At 36.9% G+C, this 22206-nt stretch overlaps 1 long non-coding RNA gene across 1 annotated transcript in view; it reads left to right on the plus strand.

Annotated features, from left to right (window-relative positions):
* Positions 1-22206, plus strand: part of LOC105874669 (uncharacterized) — a 66980-nt gene that overhangs the window by 39961 nt on the left and 4813 nt on the right. Inside the window, exon 4 of the long non-coding RNA XR_012923273.1 lies at positions 16712-16850. This is a non-coding gene — a long non-coding RNA (uncharacterized LOC105874669). The remainder of the gene's footprint in view (positions 1-16711; positions 16851-22206) is intronic.

A 22206-nucleotide genomic window follows, 5' to 3' on the forward strand; every position in this document is an offset into this window, starting at 1 on the left:
AATCCGTGGCCTATAGCGCTGTTTAAAAGCAGGCGCTGTTGCTCTAACAAAGAATGTGTATTTCTCTTCCTGGGCTGGTTGGAGATTGGCAGGAACGGCTGGAAAGACGCGGAACAGGCTCGCGGTGCGGCAGCGCTCCCAGGAGGGCAATGGCAGAATAGCAGGAGGAGGCGAGAAACCAGGTACCCTGATACACAGGCAAGGAGAGCCTGCAGAAAGCATGGAGGTGACAGGTTAGACAGCAAGAGAAATGGCATAATGCAGCGTCAGTTAATGATTCTGGTGGCTTTCAACAACTGCTGAGAATGTTACAAGTGGTTAGGGAAGGTGGTGGCCCATGTGAATGATCTTTTGATAACAGGGAAATCTTTGACTTGAAAGATTGGAATGTTCTTGCCTTTCAAGACACACTGGAATATTTAAATTCTGTGATGATAATGCATTAATGCCAGTTTTCTAAAACACTATATTATTGAATCGGCTGCCTGTCAAATTTGAGAATACAAAGGGAAATAAACCAATGAACGTAGCCTAGAATATGTGCTAGTGGATTCTATTGTTATGGTGAAAGCCTGTCCTATTGGTTATTTTACTACTGATAAATTTTGGATACAGCCAAAGTATCACTGGACTGTCAGGGAATTGTACAGGAGATTGTTCATTCACATTTTAAGGTAAGCTAAAAATGCATGGTCATCAAAATATGTGTGGAAAATATTATCAACCACTTACCTCTTCTTTTTCACTATGCACATGCAATTATTCTTTTAAATGGAGTTGGATAAGAGGTGCCACTGAAGTCCTGGAAATTCTGCAAATGTAAACCAGGAATGAGAAGGGTGTAGGGACGACTTTGGTTTAGCAATAAGAGGCGTTGAGTAGGGAGATTGTCAGGCCATGGCAGGGAGGTGTGAAGGTTGTGCCGGATTCTTCCTTGGCTCAGGATTTCCATTGGTTTTTGGTTTCCTGCCATTCACTGTGTTCAGGCAACTTGATTAGTGCACCTTGATAGCAATAGAACATGCCTTCCAGTTTTAGCTCCAAGCCTCTTGTTCAAAGTGTGAGTTAATATTAGTTCTAATATGATTCCTATAAAAGCTGTTAAAATAGTATCAGAACAAGTTTGTCTTTTTCACTTACAAGCCATATCAGAAATTGAATTCCTAGCTCCAAAGATGAATTGTTTTCATTTAAGTAGTTATGTAACTGTGCATAATATTGTAACTATTTAATAGCTCTAAAGACTAATATTTTATAAAACACATACCTCTATGCCAGGCATGAGGCACTATGTCGATAAAATAGACATGGTATTTTCCCTTTGCGGAGCCTAGAGGATTTATTACTTTTACAGCAGTCATTGATTTGGTTAATTTGTAGCTTGTGTTAGAATAAAAAGGAAAAAAATGGTTTAGAATGTTTAAAAAGGATTGGCTCTGGGTGGAGAGTTAGAAACTTGCACTTTGTCAGGCTACTGCAGGACGAGGAGCCCTGTGGTATTAATAATAACAACACCGAAGCCATAGTAGGTAGGTGTGTGGGTCATTACCGTGTGCCAGGCCTTGTACATAAACACGTGAATTATTCCATTTAACCCTTATGTTGTAGTCTGATGAAGTAGATTTCCTTTTTAATCTACATTTAATACTCAGGGGATTTGAGGCCAGGGTGCAATTAGCCCAATTGCCCAAAGTCCCACAACTAATAAGTGCATAGTTGATATTTCTCACCCATTAAAAAATAGACAGTGAGTGAGATGTGCAACGTTTGAGGGATGGTCACGCTTGATTGAGGCTCTGACTCAGGGGGAGGGCATGGGCAATATACGTAACCTTAACACTTGTACCTCCATAATATGCTAAAATAAATAAATAAATAAATATAAAAAAATAAAACATAGCACAGAAAAAAAAAATAAAACATTCCACAGGGACTCCGTGCCACCAAAAAATAAAATAAAATAAAAATAGACAATGAGAGATTTTCAGAAAGAAATAATTAAAACTATCAGGGCTTGAATACACACAAATAGATACTAGTAAAGCTGCAGAGATGCCAGTGATCGGCGTTCTACTTTGACTCAATAACTGTGACCCTCATTGCTCTCTGGGTGCTTTGTTTTATATGGCTGTTACAAACCACCAACTTTTTCCTGATAATGCTCCTTTCAGAAAGAAGTTTTCCAAGTATTATAATGATTAGACATGAACCTGAAAGGTTAAACTGTCTGTCAGGAACACTCTCTTGGTTTTCAAAAAAGAGGTCTTTTAAGCTGTTTGTACACAAATCATTCAGCCAAGAGCAAGACATCAGAAATTCCTAGCGGGAGGCAAATGGGAGGTCAGATTACTGCAGTCAGTGGGCACTCAATGAAAGGAAGCTTATAGAATGAAAAAAAAACCAGACACCAAAACCCAAAAAACAAAAAAGCAAGAAAGGCTTTGCCTCCTTTCTTTCATAATAAAACGCTGACACAACCTTAATTATGGTGTTACAAACAGTGCTATTGGACTACTGCTTCACCACATGGGACTGAAAACTATAAATATGTTAGATATTGGTTCTCAGGAAAGGAAAATACGGAATATATTCTTTGTACGAATCATATTTTTATGAGGCTGCTGAAGAGTAGCTGAGTGTTGAATCAAATCATGAATTCTCAAGGCCATCATAATCAGAGTAGGTAAAGTATATATTTGCTCAGGGAAACATCTGTTAAGGAATTTCTCTGGAGTCTCATCAGTAGTTGGCAAGCTTTACTGCTTTAGCTATGTTTTCATTATTGGCCTGTCTGCAGAATAGTTTATACCGGTTGTCCTTCTATCATTAATTCACCAGTAAAGAAATAACCTTTTTAATGGCTCGCCTTTGTTGATAACGCTCACAACAAAATTTAAATTAAAAGAGTCACCCAATGATTTATATTTTATTCAGTTGTGTTCTTGAATTTAATGTACATGCAAAGAGCTTTGAAAAGGATAAAAATAGTAAGTTTTGAAATAAATGTGAATCAACCATGCTATTTCCACGTGGAGTTCAGTTACTTGCAGAATATTACAGAAGCTATAGCTTTTCTTTATGCTTGGTGCACAGTGGCCATGCCATCACTTCTAATACTTCTCTGTGAAATTATCAAAATCAGGTAAATTATAGACACAGAAAAATCTTTTTTAGTCCAACTAGAGGCAGCTTCCAGCAAAATATACTTTCATCCAACTATCAAATTGATAATTAAAAATAAAGCATTTTCTGGGGAAAAAAGAAGAAAACTATTATAGAAAACCATTTTCTTTGACACAGTTGTCTCATAAGTATATGCTACTGATGGCATAAATAAAATATATCATAAGCTTTTTTTGGCATAGTTAACATTAAAACAAACTGACCAGCATCATCTTATTTTCATTCTAGATTTCCATTTGGTGTTTTCCATGTGTCATATAGCCAATAAAAAGCTATCTTGATAAATGCATTAACATATCATTGCATAATGTTTTATAGTTGCCTTGCAAGTGAATTATTTTTGGTATGGTACTTGCTAATATAGCAATCTGTATGTCCCATATGATTACTAATATGGAATAATAAAAGACTATAGCTTTTTCTAACATTTTCTCTGGTCAAACTATTGATATGACTTGGCCAAAAATAAGCATGAATAAGAATGAAAGTAATATTTTTGTTGTGTGCAAGATCAACAACCTGCAGTTGTTGATGCTATTATTGAGTTGCAGTAATTGTTTAGGTCATCAATCTCTGGCAAGAACCTTTCAGAGTGTTTGATGATATCGCAAGTCTCAAGCTGTGCTGCATTAAAAAATGATGAATCTCTGTCCAGGTAAAGCTTTGCCCTTTGGCTATCATAATGTATCCCCACTTTGTTTACAAATGGGCATTCATGATGCTAAATGGCAACAGGGTGCATGAGATTTTATAAATATGAAGTGTTGGCACCAGCTCATATAGAAACTTGCAGTTAAAAGTACAAGTGAAAGTTTAAGAAAAATAATAATACTTAATAATTACCTGTAAAATAAGTGATTTTGGTAAATTGAAATTATTGTGATCCAGGTATTTAAATAATTAAAAATTAAGAAAAATAACATGCTCTTCATAGAATAACAATTTTAATCTTTAATTTTCACGTAAAAAAAGTCTACATTTTTTACCTAAACATACATTTATAGCATCATACATAAATTTAATAATTTGTAAATTTCAAAGGAATCTCTTTTTCAGATTTGTTGTTAGATTCATGAAGCTATCAACCACGTTTTATGCAAGTTATTATAGTTTTTGGACAAGAGTCTTTTTGTTTTTTTTAGAGATAGGTTCTTACTCTATCACTCAGACTGGAGTACAGTGACACAAGTATAGCCTAACTCACAGCAGCCTCAAACTCCTGGGGTCAAAGGATCCTCCTGCCTCAGCCTTATGAGTAGCTGGGATTACAAACATGTGCTACCATGCCTGTCTAATTAAAAATTATTTTTTCTAGAAATGAGGTCTCAGTATATTGCCCAGGCTGGCCTTGAACTCATGGCCTCAAGCCATCTTCCCACCTTGGCTTCCTAAAGTGTTGGGATTACAGGTGAGAGCCACCACACCCAACTAAGAGTCTTTTATTTTTGCTAAGAAATTTGTTTTCTGAATACTGTATAACATGGAAATGACTTTCTTCTTTCTTTACCTCCTCTTTTACTGATTGGTTCATAAAGCAGCTATGTTACTCCTTTATACCCTTCCTTATTAATCAAAGGTGACATTTCACAGATATGCAGGAGGAAAATTATATAGTGATTGCTGTAACTCCCCCTTTTTTTTTACTTAAGTGTTGTGTCCTGCATCTGTGTTTTCAATAACAATAGTAGTTATATTAGTTCTGGCTCAATTATTATTCTTTATTCAATAAGTACAGTAAAAGCCTTATTTTTATCAGCAAAATTTTCAAATAAATAAAGAAGTATGGAAACAACATAATCATAATCACAAGAAAACACCACATAGCTTTTTCAAATCTTTATCAAATTGTTAATTTGAAGTATTCAGTTTTTTTCATGATATAAAATATTACAGAAAGAACTGTATGTAGTATACCTGACTCCTTTCCCTGCTGACCTCCTTTCCCTTCATTCTAACCCTCCTCATTAGAGTATTTATTAATTTCATGTATATATTATATTATTACTGTATAATTTATCCATAATGCAATGTAATGTTTTGTATATTTTTGGTGTTTATGAAAATTGCATGAAAATATGCATACCATTGTTTAACTTGCATTTATTTGTTCAGTATTCTATTTTTGAGTTTTCACCATGTTAATGCATATATCTCTGATCCATCTCTTTTAAGTGCTGTATGTTATGCTCTTGATGCAGTATACCACAGTTTATTATCCATTCTTTTCTTCGGATGAGCAATTAGGCCTGTGTCCAATATTTTGCTATTATAAACACCATGTGTTAATATCCCACCACCTGTCTGCTTTAGCACATGTGCTAGAAGATACATACCTGAAAGTCTGAATGCTGTGCACACCTACAGCTTTACCAGAATATTGCCATAGTGTCTTCCAGGGTATTTTTTAAAACTATGCTTTCAGCAATGTATACAAGTTCCCTCTTTTTCCACAACCTTATCAATGGTGCATACTAGAGAGAATATTTCCAATTCTTGTCAATCTGATGGATATGAAATGACATTTCACCATTGTTTTATTTTTAATTTTTCTATTGAGAAATGAGGTTGAGTATCTTTTCATACATTTATTAGCTGTTTGGTTTCATCACTTGATTGCCTGTTCATATGCTTTTTCCTTTTTTATTGTTTGCCTGTTTTCTTATTATTAATAATTAGTAGGAGTTCATTATTTGTTAATGTAACTAATTCCTTTTCTTGTTACATGAATTGCAAGTAGCTTCTCCAGTGGGTGACTGGTCTTTTTAGTTTTGTATGGTCTTGAGTTGAAGAGTTAAAAATTCCATGTATTCAAATTCATCAATCTTTTGTTTTTTGCATTTTTTTTTTTTTTGAGACAGAGTCTTGCTTTGTTGCCTAGGCTAGAGTGAGTGCCGTGGCATCAGCCTAGCTCACAGCAACCTCAAACTCCTGGGCTCAAACAATCCTTCTGCCTCAGCCTCCTGAGTAGCTGGGACTACAGGCATGCGCCACCATGCCCGGCTAATTTTTTCTATATATATTAGTTGGCCAATTAATTTCTTTCTATTTATAGTAGAGACGGGGGTCTCGCTCTTGCTCAGGTTGGTCTCGAACTCCTGAGCTCAAACCATCCGCCAGCCTCAGCCTCTCAGAGAGCTAGGATTACAGGCGTGAGCCACCGCGCCCGGCCTGTTGTATGCTTTTCGAATCATCTTTAAGTCATAAAGATATTCTATAATTTCTTTTAAAAGGTTTACAGATTAGATGTTTAATTCACTTAGAATGGATTGTAAGGTAGATTTCTAATTTTATTTGTATTAAGCATAAGATTTTAATTTTACTACATATTTTATTAAGTTCTCATAATAACGTTTATTAGAAAACATACTTTACACTTATTTGTCATGTCCCCTCTGTCATGCACCACGTTTTCCTCTCAATTTTATTACACTGGTCTAATTCATATCTGTATATTAAGGCTTGGTATCCGTTAAGACAAGACCATAGAGCCATGGCAAAGTCATGTAGTACCATTGTTCAAATTAGAAAGAGATTCTCTTTTTTCAAGATAGCCTTCTATTGTGTTCTTTCTTCTTTCCTCTTTTTTTAATTTTTTTATTATTTTTGTCTCAATTCTCTCCAATGTGAATTTTAGGATCAGACTGTAAAGCTTTTAAATAGTTCTGTGGAATTTTGCTTGTAATCAAATTGAAATTATGAATTAATTTGGAAAGAATGATATTTTCATAATATTGTAATACATCATCTATGAGTATGATTTATTTTCATCTATTTAGGTCCTTATTTATACTATTCAACATGTCACGGTAATTTCTGTTAGATTTTCCTAGTTATTAGAGTTGCATGGAGATTTTGTTTGGCTTTGATATTGGGCCAAACCAGCTATGTTGCATGGCCTCATCTTTGGTTTTAAAAAACAAAATAGCTTAAGGCAAATTCAGTATAATTTCTGGCATCCCTAAACTTGAGTATGATCAATAATTCTGTGATCCCAAAAGTTTCTTTCATATATAAACAGAGTTGCAACATCAATAAAACAAATAAGACATATCATTTGGATTAATAGCAAATATCTGAATATTCATTTTCACATATATGTAAATACTGCAGGTATTAACACAGAGCAAAAGTTCACATGTTCTTTTTGTGGTAAAATTCTGTATTGTTTTGTTATTCTTAATTATTACAAGAGTACAATGCTGTAGAAATTAATGATGACTGCAAAATATTAGTATCATGAATAAACTATTATAAGCTTTTAACTGTGTAGGAAAATAAGTTTGAGGATTAAATTAGAATTTGAAACTGAAATTAGAATATTAAGAGAGAGCATGTTAGCTATTTAAGAAAGAATATCAATGCCTTCGAACCAACAAAGGCTCATAGAATTTAAATAATATAAGGCAGAATGTTGGAAAGTGTATGATAATTTTAATCTTTGTACAATTGTTCAGTGTAAAGTATCCAAAAAAATTAAACAAAGGAACCTAAGAACTCTAATTTTTAGATGTTTAACTCCCTTTTTGCCATGAATTTTTCCCCTTAAACTACCATAATTGAAAATGAATATGTAGTTAATGGCATAGATGTACTGTGCAGTGGCTGTGTAAGCAACCTGGCAGCTGAAAGTACCGAGAAATGATTGTTCTTGCATTATGAAATAAAAAATAATTTTGACAACACACATTGAAAATAATAAAATTCATATTTTTATGAAGTTTCAGATTTATTCACCTTGTATTCTCAAAGTTCATCGTGGTAGTCATATTGGTTTTTGTCTTAATGAGGCAATATATTGATTTTCTCATTTGGGCACTTGGCCTTTGATCAAAATATGCATATGGTGCACCTCTATTAGGTCCTCTAATGAATGGACTGTTATGGTTAATATAATTTTATTTTTTTCAATTACATTTCTATTAGCTTTTTATTAGGATGGCATTGAGTCATATGTTGATCTTTTATCTGTCAAATTTAATTGGACATAGCCTATTATTTATCATGTATTAAAAATTCTAAAACTATAGTGTACTGAATTCAGTTTACTAATATTTTATTTAGAATTTCTCTATGTTCACAAAGTAGCTTTATCTAAAATATTTTCTATTTTTGTATTGCCTTTGTCTAGTTTGACTGTCAAGTTAATATTGGCCTAATAGTATTTGTGGAGGATCTTTCACTCTTTTTTGATTCCCGAAAACACTTGGTGTAAATTACAAATTATTTGTGGTTTTGAGGAGAACAAGGCAAAAATGTTGATGGCCTCAGTAATGGCTGTTTGCCAACAGTTAATGGCTGTTGTACATTCATTACCCTTTTCAATTTCATACAGAAAATATTGATATTTATCAGTTTCTAGAAAATTATCACTTTTATGTAGGTTTTCAAATATATTTCCATAAAGTTGCTCCTAGCATTCACTTACAGTTAAAAAAAATCTTACTATACCTGTAGTTATGTTCCCTTTTATTCCCAGTAATAATTTTGTCTATCTCTCCTTCTTTAATAAGTATTGCTGGAAAAAAATTTATTTTACTTCTCAAAAATCCTGATAATGGCTTTATTCACTGTTTTCAGTCAATGTATTCTCTTTGACATTGACTCTGTACAATTAGTTGAGATGTTTTATTGTAACAGTATTGAAACATTACACATATACTTACATATTATATTACATGTGCAAGGAGACATGAGATGGATCCTTGAAAAGAAGTTTGCAAATCCATTCTCAGTGGCTGATCCAGGGCTGGGACAGAGAAAATAAAGGATGAGCCTGGCGCATCGTGGATTTGGGGAAATCGACATCTTTCAAAATCTGAGTCCTGTCATCCAAAAGCATGGTTTGTAGTAGATCGATGGCATTAATGGCACCAACTCCTCACTCGTCCCTGTAGCCACACTCCATGTCATGTGACTCTGTGGCTTCTCTCCCGAGTTGGGGTGTAATTGACTGCCCACATAAATTGCATTTACTGGGAGGACTTGCTCCAGAAGATCAAATAGCACTTACACATTTCTGCTTTCCTTCTAGCTCAAAGCTTTCCCTTTGCCCTGAGGACACATTCAAGCTAGCCTGGTGAAGGCATTTATTTTTATTTAACATTCATTAGATTTATCTCTAAGTACTTGATGTGTTTTATGCTAGGTATGTTATTTTTAAAAATTCCATTCTCTATTGTTTGTTCCTGTTTTATAGAAATACAGTTGATGATTTCGCATTAACTTTGTTCATTTTGTACTTCTAATCTGAGGACTCTTCTTTTTCATCTCCTCTTCAGAAAATTTAATTAGATACGTGCCATTTCTTAACAGTCCATCTTTTGTGCCCTTTAGCTGTTCTCACATGTCTGTAACCTGTTTTTCTCTCTATGCTCCCAATCCGTGTGAATTTCAGTACGTGCTTTCAGTCCATAAAAATCTCTGTTTATAGGGAGTTTGCCTACCTAGTCTATTCAGATTTAAAGATTTCATTGATAATACTTTTTATTTTCAGGATTTTTGCCTATTCTTGTTTCAGTTATGCCAGTTTTTGATTCATAATTTCTTTACGTTTTCTATTTCTATCTACTCTTTTTTTTGGTTCTGCCTTCTTTTGATTAATAATGTATTGCTTTTACTTGAAAAATAATGCCCTTGTTTATTTATTTGAGTATGCTAAACACGCACACCCAATTTAACGCTGTTCCAGGTTCTGTGACGGACGGCTGTCTTCTTGCCACCCTGCAGGACCCCTCTCCACCCTTCTCTCCTGTCCTGTGCCCCACGACAGCTGACTGACCAGCTCCCTGCCCTCTGCTTCCTCTTGGGTTCACCGGAGGCAACAGAAGACCAGAGGGTGAGAGGAAAGTGAAATTGGCATATTTATTCCCCTGGCTTTGTCTCTGGTGGATCCCTGTGGGTTGATTGAAATTCCTCTCCCCAAATCCATAGCTCTTTCTAGGAAAGGCTCTCCCCACATTCTGAACGCAGGGGCTGGTTAAGCCATCCCTCCGGAGGTCTGGAAGACACTTTTTGGATTGCGTCATGAAGAGATGAGTCAGGACATCTCTAAGCTGTCCTTTCTGCTTGGCAGCCCCATCTCTGTCTCTTCTCCTGTGACAACCCTGCACATTTCAGGGTCTAGCTTAAATTCTATTTTCCTCTGAATTATTTTCCTCTTCTCATGGAGTCACAAGGTAGTCTATCTTAAATCGTGGAATCTAAGCCCTTTATTTGACAAACGGGGAAAAAGAGACTAAGGCAGTTTGATCAGGGTTACTAAATTTAATTAGTTTTATGTGGCATTTCATATTCTGTCCTGACTTTACTGACTTCTGACATTTAATTTCAGCACACTTCTTTTATACTATGATTGCATTGAATATTGCTTGTAATAACTGTTGATTAAGGCTTAGAAAATTTTTTGTATTGATTATGTTTTTTGATATAATGCAACTTCATAAATCTGAAAGGAAGGGCTGAAGTGTACTATATATTAAAAGCATTGGTAGTAACATTAATCCTCATTTGAGAATGTTAAAATAGTAGGGTGAATGGACATCATTCTCAAAATAAGTTTAAAGTGCTTTTGTAGATACAAGGTGTTAATAGATGTTATACCTGCATTGCATTGTTTTAGTTTGATACAATAATCTGGCATAAAGTACTGTAACATCCAATTTAAGAGGAAAAACTCAGGTAAAATATACTCCATCTCTAAAGACTTAGTTTACATTATTCATCACTAGCCTTTCTAAAATAATACATAACATGGCATAGTCTTTATGAAGACTAAAAAGATTAAAATGACTGAAAAATGAGCATTTTTTTTTTACATTAGGATGTATAAAGGTTTATGTCTAAGCATCTCGAAATGCTGACAAAGAAACTTCTTTTTGGCAAGAAAAAGTGCTGTATGGTAATTTTTACATTTTTAAAGAATGAGTAAGAAGTAAGAGCTTTAAAAATTTAAATCTCATCAGACTAGCATAGAAATTTAGAGCTCAAAGAGACCTTAGAAATAATCAAACCCAATCCCTTCACAAGTAATGAAACTGAATTCCAAGGAAGTTAACTAACTTCTCATAGAAAATACAGCAAATTAGCCAGAATCAGAACTACATCTGAGGTCTGCTGTTCCCTGTCAAGCATGGTTTCCAAGAAACGAGGCTGTCTCTCTCGACATCGTGTTTGCTGAGAATGTATTTTAAAGAATATGAGATGGTTATTTTTACTACAAGACTCATTCTGCAGGAAAGTTTATGGACCCTTTGCTTAATTTGCAGGATGGAATAGAGTGTCTGGAAATCTCTACTTCATCATTCTTAAAGGCTGAATGAACTCTTTTAGAGCTGCCACTTACTGGAGGTGAAAGGAAGGAGAATTATTAACTGAACACTTAGGCATTTCCCCCACTTTTTACTTTAGTGATAATAACCCCTTTCTCTCACTCTGTCATTTGACTGTCATCACCCGCCTACGCAGAATGTTTCATCCTGAGAGGGCTTAGTCATTCAATAAGGTTTTGTCAAGCATTTGCTACTGGAGGACCAAGCAGATTCGATGGAGAGCTCCACGGCATTCTTGCAGCACACGCCTCACAGTAAAAGAACCTTGACATGTTCTTCAAAACGCATTTGCTGCAAACACGACGTGTGGGGACACAGAGTAATCAATAGGGTCAAAAGGCGCAAAGATCTTAAGTGAGACTAGAAGAGTATTGATTAGTTGGGCAAAGTGAAAGCCATTGATGGCTTCAGTGATTTGAAGAGTGAAGTGAAAATCTGGAATGACTTCTGAGGAAATGACAGAGTCAGCATTGAGTACCTGGCAGAGGATAGACGCTGAAGCTAGAAGGCAGTTGGTGGTTTTGCAAGAATTAAAGTGGCCTAGGGTTTGGAGGTGCCACCAAAGAAGAGCAGCTTGAATGGCCATAAGAAAGTGAGTGATCTGGATGGACTGATGTGGTCCATTTTGAAGTTTGGATTTTAGAGATGATGAAGTGCAAGGGGTGTATGAGTCAGGGTTCTCCAGAGTAACAAAAACAACAGGGTATCTGTCTGTCTGTCTGTCTGTCTATCTATCTATCTATCTATCTATCTATCTATCTATCTATCTATCTATCTGATATCTAGAGAGACAAGGGGCAGAGAGAGAGGCTGACTGTGTGCTGTGGACTGAATCGTGTCCACCCCCATCCCCTCATCCCCAATTCAGATGTTGAAGCCCTAACCCCCGTGTGATGGTACTGTAGATGGGGCCTTTGGGAGGTAATTATATTTAGACAAAATCATGAGGGTGAGGCCCCCACAATGAGAATAGTGCTCTTATTGGAAGAAATATCAGAGAACTTGCTCTCTCTTTCTGTCCTCCCTGTGAGGATTCAGTGAGAAGGTGGCATCTGCAAGCCAGGAAGAGAGCCCTCACCGAGAACTGAACTCCGTTAAAACCTTGATCTTGGACTTTACAGCCTCTAGAACTATGAAAAAGCAAACTTCTGTTGTTTAAGCCACCAAGTCTCTGGTGTTTTTAGTGGAAGCCTTATGAGAGTAAGGTACATGTGCACACATGTGTTCACACACACACACACACACACACACACAGATTAAGGAATTGGTTTCTGTGACTGTAGGCTCTTGCAAGTCTGAAATCTGTTAGGACAGGCTAGGTGCTGGAAACTAAGGTGATAATTGATGTTGCAATCTTGAGTTTGAAATCTATAGGACAGGGAGGTGGGCTAGAAACTCAGGAGGGATTTGATGCTGCAGTCTTGAGGCAGAATCCTGGGATGGGTTATAGAAATGAAGACAAAATACCTGCCTTTGGAGTTGAGGACAAGCATGTGCAGAAGTAGGCTACTGGTTAATTCATGCATAAAGTCACCTATTTGGTGCTGGCACTAGGTATGTGATGTAACTAATATTCTTAGTATACATTCAGAATCTTTTTGCAGTTTATCTCTTTGATAGCCCAAATGTAAAATAAAGATTGCATAAGCTGGTGATATTTTCAATGTGTCTTCAGCTTAGTAGCTTTGCTATCATTTTACATTTGCAATTTTAATATTTACTATTTTAACATAACTTTTTCGTGTGGCCTGACAGTAGATTCTTTTCTTGAAAACACATTTATTACTGCCATTACTACTATTTATTTCAACTGTATTGAGTGGGTAGGAAATTATATCATTGTGTTACATGTGGTTAGCTTCTTGTTCCAATTATCTACTTCTTATTTTAAAGAAGATTTGGCTTTATTATCTATATCACAAAATCTAAAAGACAAAAGCAACACACAGATGGATACGCAGAGGGTGCCCCTGCTTTGAATTTGCAAACTCATAGATACAGCATATGCATTTATTTTCAGCTTGAACATAATTAAGCTCAGTGGAAACCATTCATTTGTATCATATTATAGTAACTGTTCTAGATTTAAATACAAAAAGACTGCTAGATCTGATCCCAGGTTTACAATAGCCTTACTTTAGAAAAATATAATAGTTAATCCAAGAGGAATACTGACATAAAAACTGAGTGTGTAAATCTTAGCTATAACAAAAATATAAAGTTTAATTGTTTTTAGAGCACTTAAAAATGCAGTATTACTATTAAAATGGTGGCACTTTTATACAGCATATGTTTTTTGGTGTGTGATTAGTTTTTTTATTCTTTTGCTTCCTATGCTCAGAATAATTTGAAGGGTCCTCCCCTCCCCCATTTACTATCAGATCTTTTTAAAATTTTTTTTTAATTTTCAAATATTAAGAGGGTACAAATGTTTTTGTTACATGGGTAGCTTTTATAATGCTTAAGTATTAGTGTATGTTTTAATAAAATATAAACCTTCAACCAAGAAACAGTACCTTCCCATCATCTCTATACTTGAAACAATTCAGTTAGCCTTCATACAACAGACACTTTTCACTTTATAGATTGTCTTGTAAATACTGGTTTAAAAGTTCATAGAATCAGAATATTTGTTTTAGACATGCCTACTGAATATTACTTCATAAGCTAACACTTTTACTCAAAGAAAAAGAAAAAGAAATAATTGTTCAAAGACTGGTCTTAAATGGACTTTAAAAAATACTTTATTTTATTTATTTATTTTTAATTTCAAAGTAAATGGACTTTAAGGGGAAGCAACTGCACTTGAATGTCTATTGCAGCGCAATTCATAATTGCAAAGATGTGGAATCAACCAGGTGTCCATCAATTCATGAGTGGATTAATAAAATATGGTGTATATATATATACCATGGAATACTATTCAGCCACAAAGAAGGATTATTTTAATGCCTTTTGCAACAATTTGGATGGAACTGCAGACCATTATCCTTAGTGAAATATCTAAAGAATGGAAAAACAATACCACGTGCACTCACTATTAAGTTGGAACTAACCAATGAACACACATGTGCACAGAGGGAAGTAAATCCCAACAGAAATCAAGCAGGGGGGGGAGGGGGAGGGGAGTGATGAAAACCTACCTGTCAGGTACAGTGAACACTATCTGGGTGTCAGGCACACTTATAACTGTGTCTCAAGCATTATAGAAGTGATTCATGTAACCTAAAATGTTTGTACTGTCATAATACTTTGAAATAAAAAAATTCATCAAACCATAAAAAATAAATAAAAAGAATCAAGAGGGAATTCCATATCATCACATCTCTTTACATGCAGCATGTTTAACCTCCACTCTCTGTGAGTTCCAATGCATGAAGTGAAAGAAATGAAGATATAGGCTGAACAGAAGCACATTTTGACTATTTCCCATTCATTCCCCCTTTATTACCTAGCTCTTTGGATTACATTAAGCATATTGCTTGCACCTATACACAGCACTTTAGAAAGAATTACACTCCTTTCCCCTGCTGGTCATACTTTAATAGTGCTATTAATGAGTTAGTCTTCTGGTACTTTGAATGTATTTTAAAAGGCTTATATGCTGTATTTATTGCAAATCTTCTGGTACATTAAAAAAAAAGTGTATGTGAATGCCTTTAAAACCTTCCTTTGAAATTCTCTCCTCTCCATCAAGTAAATGATGAAATTAGCAGATCAATATGTTACATAAGTTACTAGTCCCCAGAGCCACGTGTTAATGAATGACTAATTCAAGCCCGGAAGCTTCTTGTCACTGGATACTGTAACTCTCTAAATTCAGATTCATCTCAATCGCTTTCTGATAGCGTATTTTCCCTTTTGTAAAACTTATTTTTGATAGATAAACAAATGTAGATCAAGATGGATAAAGAAACACTAGAAACCCGGCTTCACTTTCTTTTCATGTACAGCTTAGCATTTTGAAAGCATTTGCCACCTTTACCTCTGTGCCCCTTGTCAACATTTGGAGACAGCGAGTATGCACTGTCATTTCTTTTACTTAATAAGTGTACTTGTGAGTATTTCAACATCTTCTCATCAAGCAAGTGTAAATGTTAAGAGCGGCTCTGCTGCTTCAAGTCACTGCTGAGTGGCGACGAGTTGCAGGATTTATCTGGGTGAAAATACCAAAGAGCGTGTAGATGTTGTGGATAATTCTGCTAATGTTTTCTTTAAGAAAACATTCAAAGTTAGAAGTACAAGTTCTGACATTTGATTTACTTGTGTTTCAAAGTTATTTGTGAAGCAGCAGTAACCACGTTTTATTTGCTCTTCACTTTACAACACGTCCTGCTCCGTTATGAACAAAAAGTACCAACTGCCTATTCAGAGTTTAAAAAGTCATTTCTCATTTCATGATCTTGATGTGAGGGTGTTTTAAAAGATTTTGTGATATTTATTCAAATTATGAATAGAGATGTATTAATTGACTATGCATTGACCCAATCAACTCCTGTCTTTTAAAATAGACCCAAGGCATGATAAATTATCCTTCATTGCTCTTTCGTTGTATTCTTTTTTTGTGCACATGGCCATCAAAGTGGTAGACCTAAGCAATGAAAAAGAGTTAGCTAGGAGTATATAGGTACTGCTAGAGCCAAAACCTCAAAGTTCCTTGAGGACTAGAGTTATATCTTCAATTCAACTCAACAAAATACTTATTGAACTATGATACATGCTAAGGAGAAGTGCGCTGACCTATGAGAGTATAGAATAGCTAAACTTTAAGGGGATTAGGGAAAGCTTCTCTGAGGAATTTACAGACTTTAAACGAGTAATCACAAGAGTGATGACTGCTATGGAGTCCTGCCATGGTAATGCTGGGAAAAATAATTTAACCTAGTCAAGAGAGTCAGAGACTGCCACGTGAAGAAACTGATATTTAAATTGAGACCTGGGGATTAGTAGAATGTAACAAAGGAAGGGAGAAAGGGAAGAGTGGAGCACTGGAATATCAGTATCTTCTAGCATGGCAGGAATGTCGAGAGGGAGAAGGAGAGAGGCTGAGAGTGAGCCTGGAGAGAGGTATGTGCAAGGCCCTGTGAATCAGGTTAGGATTTTTAACTTTATCATAGATTCATCGGGGCCCCTTTTCTAAATTTTAAGTTTGTAAATAACATGATCAGATTTGTAGTTTTAAAACCTCCCTCTGGCCATAGGAGCTAAGGATTGGATTACAGTCCAGTGTTGGAAGAAGAAATAGGAAGCTGTGGCAGTATCCCAAGAAGGCCCTGACGTGGGCAGGATGCTGTCAGTGTATAAGAAGTGGAACCAGTCCCTTCAAGATGTATTTGGGAGGTAAAATATTTATTAAATTCCTTTTATGTTGAAGGCACTATGCTAAATTCTGAATATACTACAATGTATGATGCAATGGCTGGCACATAGGTACTCAAATATTTTTATTTCTTTTGTTTTTTATATATTTATTTTGGGGGGAGATGGGGTCTCACTATGTTGCCCAGGCTGGTCTCAAGCTCCTGGGCTCAAGCAATCCTCCCGTCTCAGTCTCCCGAGTAACTTGAATTACAGGTGCGCCTCACCCTGCCCAGATCAAATATTTTTGAATTAATTAATTAGTGTTTGAGAGGCAGAGTAGCAAGAGACAAAGACGTGGGCCAAATCAGGGAAGTTTTATATAGATGTCACTCCAGTGTCTTCAACAAGGGTACTCTGACACTGGCACGTCAGTATTTTATTTGGAAGATATCTGACTGGAAGTTGAATTGGAGGGAGGGAGATAGGATTTTGACAGGAACAGAGGTAAGGAGGCCATTGGAAGTAGCTCAGGTAAAAGAAGATGGGACGTGAACTAGTACAGCGGGAGGAGATGCAGAAAGGAAGAAACACACTTTCTGGGAAATAGTTGGGAGACAAAATTAGAAGTGATGCTTGAGTGAGGCAGGGAACGAAAAGAAAAGAGTCATATATGACTCACCAGTTTCTAACATCAAGGACTGAAAACGGTAAACGTGAGTCTAGGCACAGCGTGAGCTTTCCAGAACTGCTTATTGATGACGGACATAAAACTACAGCCCGGAATATCCTGCCAATTTAAACCCAAGTATAATCCTGCTTTGATTTTTCCCTGATTTTTCCCCATGATGAGCTAAAGTTTTAATCTGTATTTAAACCATTAATGATAATTGACTCACTGTCAGTTTTTCCTGATGCTTTCACATAAGGGGGGATCCCAGAAAAATAATTTCTTGGAAGACGATTTGTTATTAGGGTATGGATTTTTTTTGTAGTCAATACATTTTCTCTCCTATGTGAATTGTTCACTTCTCTGAATATTGGAAAAAATGGCTACTAAATAGTTGTTTATTTTTGTAAGAACAGTTTTCAGACAAACTATTTATTGACATTGATCAAATTACAATGAAAACTGCACAAGAGCTCTTCCCACAGTGCTATTATTCTCACATGGTCACCACCCCAGCGAAATTACATTCTGGGTAAAAAGAAAGAAATACATGGAACATTTACTCCAGAGACCAACGACAATTACAAAATAACTCCCAAATCCCAGACTTTGTGCCATGGAATACAACTCATGTCCTTTGGGGGTTCGAGTACTTTGCCTGTCATTGCTAAATGCAGTTTGTCACATATTTTGTGACCCATCACACTTTGAAGTCACAATTTTTTACTTTATTTTTGAAAATAGATGTTTAACTTCATAAAACATAACAGATAGCATCAGTATTCACATCAAGAAAGAACTGCAAGCAGAAGACTCAATCATGGGAAAGAAATACCCTTCGGAGAAATGGTTTATGTTTCTTTTCCCATTCTATTCCCTCCAAATATCACATATTTTCAGCTCTGTTTCACCCCTGCTGTAACTTTTGCAAAGCTTGACTCACTGTTTCTCTAATATACGTTGTTGGTTTTGATTACATATTTGATTAATTTATGTAATAATTAGCTAGAATTTTAGAAAAAGACTTAGAATTAAAACATATAAATGTTTATATTAAACAAAGAGGAGAGAATTAGGAGAAAAACATTTTTTACACTGACTTTTTTTTTTAAGTACAAAAAGAAGAAAAGCATTTTTGACCTGTCAGCTGGGCCAGCCATGTTAATTGCTCTGAGTGACCTGTGGTCCCTGCAGTCTAATTACACCAGCCTCTGAATTTGCTTAAACAACAGCAACAGAGCTCGGGAAAAGTTTGAGTGACTTGACTTGCTGTCTTTTACAGAGAAGTTAAAAGTGATATTTAAGAAATCATTATGCTAAACAGAAGCCATTTGCTCAAGTAAACTGCTGGGAATATCTTGCTTCCTAGCAGGGCTTTCAAAGACAATAACAACATCTAACTCTTCTTGATCCAAGCAGATGTAAAAAGCAAAAACACACTCTGGCTTATTACCCAGTCATGACTTTTTTTTTTTCCTATGAGAGCCATAGATGAAACATAAAAACTTCCAGACAATCCACCACTGTTAGAGTTTGTCTCTATGTGAGAATAGAATCAGGTCCTAGGACTTGATAGAACATTCTCTTTCCTACAGCTTTTAAAAGTCGAAGTATTAGCAATGTGCCAAGTGTTGCAGGAGAGTGTTTTCCCAGGAGGATTTTCACATTTTCTTTGTGAGTCCAATGGCCCATTTCAACATTTCAGGTGTGCAAGTTGACCCTCTTCAAGTGAGAGGCTCCTAAAATACAAAACGGATGTCCTCTCTTTCTGATCTCCTACTACTATTAGCAGGAAATTTGTCAACTTCCTATCCCAAGGCTCACTTGTCCTCAAGCAGTCAGTCTTGCTTACTATTGTTTCATGAGATTAAAAAGAAAAGAGAAAAGGAATCTCTATCCTCTGGGGCCTCACTCTCAGTACAGCTGTCCATCTTCCTGCTGCTGCCAGAACCTAGGGGTCTGATGTGGATCCTGTAGCAAATGAGACTTATGCACACGCTGAAATTAACACTCCGGCATCTGGGGGAGCATCCTTCTACCGAAGGCCTGGCTGTGGGTAGTCAGTGGGGAAGGAGTTGCCTCTTTCCCGGTGTTAATTTGCAGATACTGTCCCTCCATGCCAAACAGACTGGAGTGCCCAGCGTTTACTTTTTATGGAACTGTAATTTGATTTTTTTTTTTTCCTGCACTCCTTTGGAACTGTAATTTGAGATGTTCATGAGAACAATGTAGGGGCAGAAAGGGGGTAATCCCTTCTCTCCCCATCATGAAGGTCAAGGAGGATATCCTTATAACAAAAAGACATGTTATCAAGAGGAAAGCATAACAAACTTATTTGATCATATATTTTTATTTTGAGACAAAGTCTCACTCTGTCACCCTGGGTAAAGTGCAGTGGTGTGATCATAGCTCACTGCAGCCTTGAACTCCTGGCTCAAGTGATCCTCCTGCCTCAACCTCCTGAGTAGCTGGGGCTACAGGAACGTACTATAAAGCCTGGCTAATTTTTATATTTATTTTTAGTAGAGATGGGGGGTCTCACTCTTGCTCAGGCTGGTCTCGAACTACTGAGCTCAGGTGATCTGCCCACCTTGGCCTCCCAGAGTGCTAGGATTACAGGCATGAGCCACTGCACTGGCCCCTTGATCACATAACATAGGAGCCTTCAGAATGGAGACCCAAGGACACAAAAGAAGCTATCTGATTTTATGCTGAGGTTGGATGAAGCAGGGACAGCAATGTACAAATGGGATTGGACAAAAATGGTGTGATTTAATAGTAATAGACTGAGTGGGGAAGCTCAGCAAGGCCTCCATCCAAATTCCTCTTGGCCTCTCTATGCGACATTTCGTCCTTCTTGGTGCAGGGCAGGACCCTCTCTGGAATGAGGGTCATATAAGCTATGATCAAAAAGGTGTTCTGGTATCTATGACCCACCCACCAATAGAGGAGGAATTCTAGTTTCTATGTTTTGCCTTGGGGTGATTGAAGGATGAGAGACAGACGGGCAGGAGTTGGTCAGAAAGAAACTTTGCTTCTGAGGTAGCTTTCAAGGCCTTCACTTTGGGGTATCATTTTGAGCCCCAAAGACAACAGCTTTCTGAGCTGAAAATCTGCAGCCTGGCCGTCTGAGTTGGGGCCAGAGTAGATACACTGCAGACCTGGAAAGCTGGCCTCCGGTAACTACCCCGTCTAGGTTCAGGGGCCAGTGTGCTTGCATGACTCTTTCTGATTCTCATAGGAATTTTGTCTTAAGACACTGTTGCCCTTCCCTTTCCCTGTTGTGTCTTTACCACTAGGTCTTGGTCAACGCATTCTCTGTTCATCTCAACTTGCATAAAAGCTCTTTGGGAGATGTTGAGTTTCTATCTTTTCCCTTCCAGAAGGCCTTGGGATCTTATTCAAATCTAAATATCCCTTTCCCAGTAAACTTCAAGCTTTAGTTATTAACACTTTCTTTGAAAGAATAAAGATCTCCCTTGTCAGGTGCATAGCTATAACTTTGCAGGTAGCAGGTTGTTGAAAAACCCTCTACCAGGACCTGTATCTGCACCATATCTGTGTCCTGAGAACCCATCCCTATCTCTATTTTTACCTCTATCACTGCCTTTTTTTTTTAATCCCCATCTTTTCTCTACCTCTGTTTACATCTCTCCAAATAACATATTCTTTACTCTTTCCTTATGTGGCTCTGATTACTGAAATTTACTAGCAGTTATTTCATGAATAAGTAAATAAATCAGCATACCTGACTTTCAATGCTGATTTGGTTTGGAATTCATGTAATGGCTGGAAAAGAAATAGGGAAAGAAACAAAGGCTGCGTGAGGAAAGCTACAGGGCTTCATCAACAGTGGTTGGAGCTGTTGAGAAAAGGCAGACAGCAAGGATGACTCCGTGCGTAACCACCTGATTGATTTAAAGAGTGCTTGTGGAATCAGTGTTATTGGGGGAGTCAAAATACATGAGCTATTTTGTAGGGAAAAGCATAAATTTAGTTTTAGCGTTATTGAACTGGAGACTACAATCTGACATCTGAAGATATCAGAGCGGGAACTGGCATCATACCAACAGAATCTTCAGAACCGGAAGTGACTGCAGTGAACCTGGATGTGGTTGCCGCCTGGCAGTGTACCAAAAGCTTGGCACTTGTCCACGGGGCCGCATCAGAAGAACAAGCGCAAGCGGTTGAGGAGAAGGAAAGAGGAATGGATTATTTTGCCAGCAGAGGAGGAAAATGGCAGACTATCATCTCAAAAATCCAAGTTCCTGTACACAAACAGAAATACAGAACATTTAAAGGGAGGGCCCTCAGTTCTAGGGTATTGTTTTTAATGACTCTAATTGTTCCGCCTCTGCCATGACCTGCCCCTCCCTGGGAGGCCCACTCAGACCTCCACCACCAGGTGCTGGGCCTGGGATGGAGCGGACAGGTCGGCTGAGCTGCCTCCTGTAACACAGAACATCCTGCCCCTCCTGACCACCTGCCTGAGGCAGGGACGACGGCCTCAGTTTCCAAAGAGTAGGGGGAGTTTCAAACAGACAGAAAACGTCTTTGGCCATTTTTTTTTTTCTAGGCCATTCCCACTCCAATTTTACACTGTAAAATCTATGGGAGGAGGGTGACCACTCTGTTACAGTGGTATCTGTGCCAGTGTTCACACACGGTAGAATCCATCCTTGATTCCCACTTAAAAGAATTACAGTCAGTGAAAAATAAAGTTCTTCC

The sequence above is a fragment of the Microcebus murinus genome, chromosome 15, assembly GCF_040939455.1.
Source record: "Microcebus murinus isolate Inina chromosome 15, M.murinus_Inina_mat1.0, whole genome shotgun sequence".
In the NCBI taxonomy this organism is placed as follows: domain Eukaryota; kingdom Metazoa; phylum Chordata; class Mammalia; order Primates; family Cheirogaleidae; genus Microcebus; species Microcebus murinus.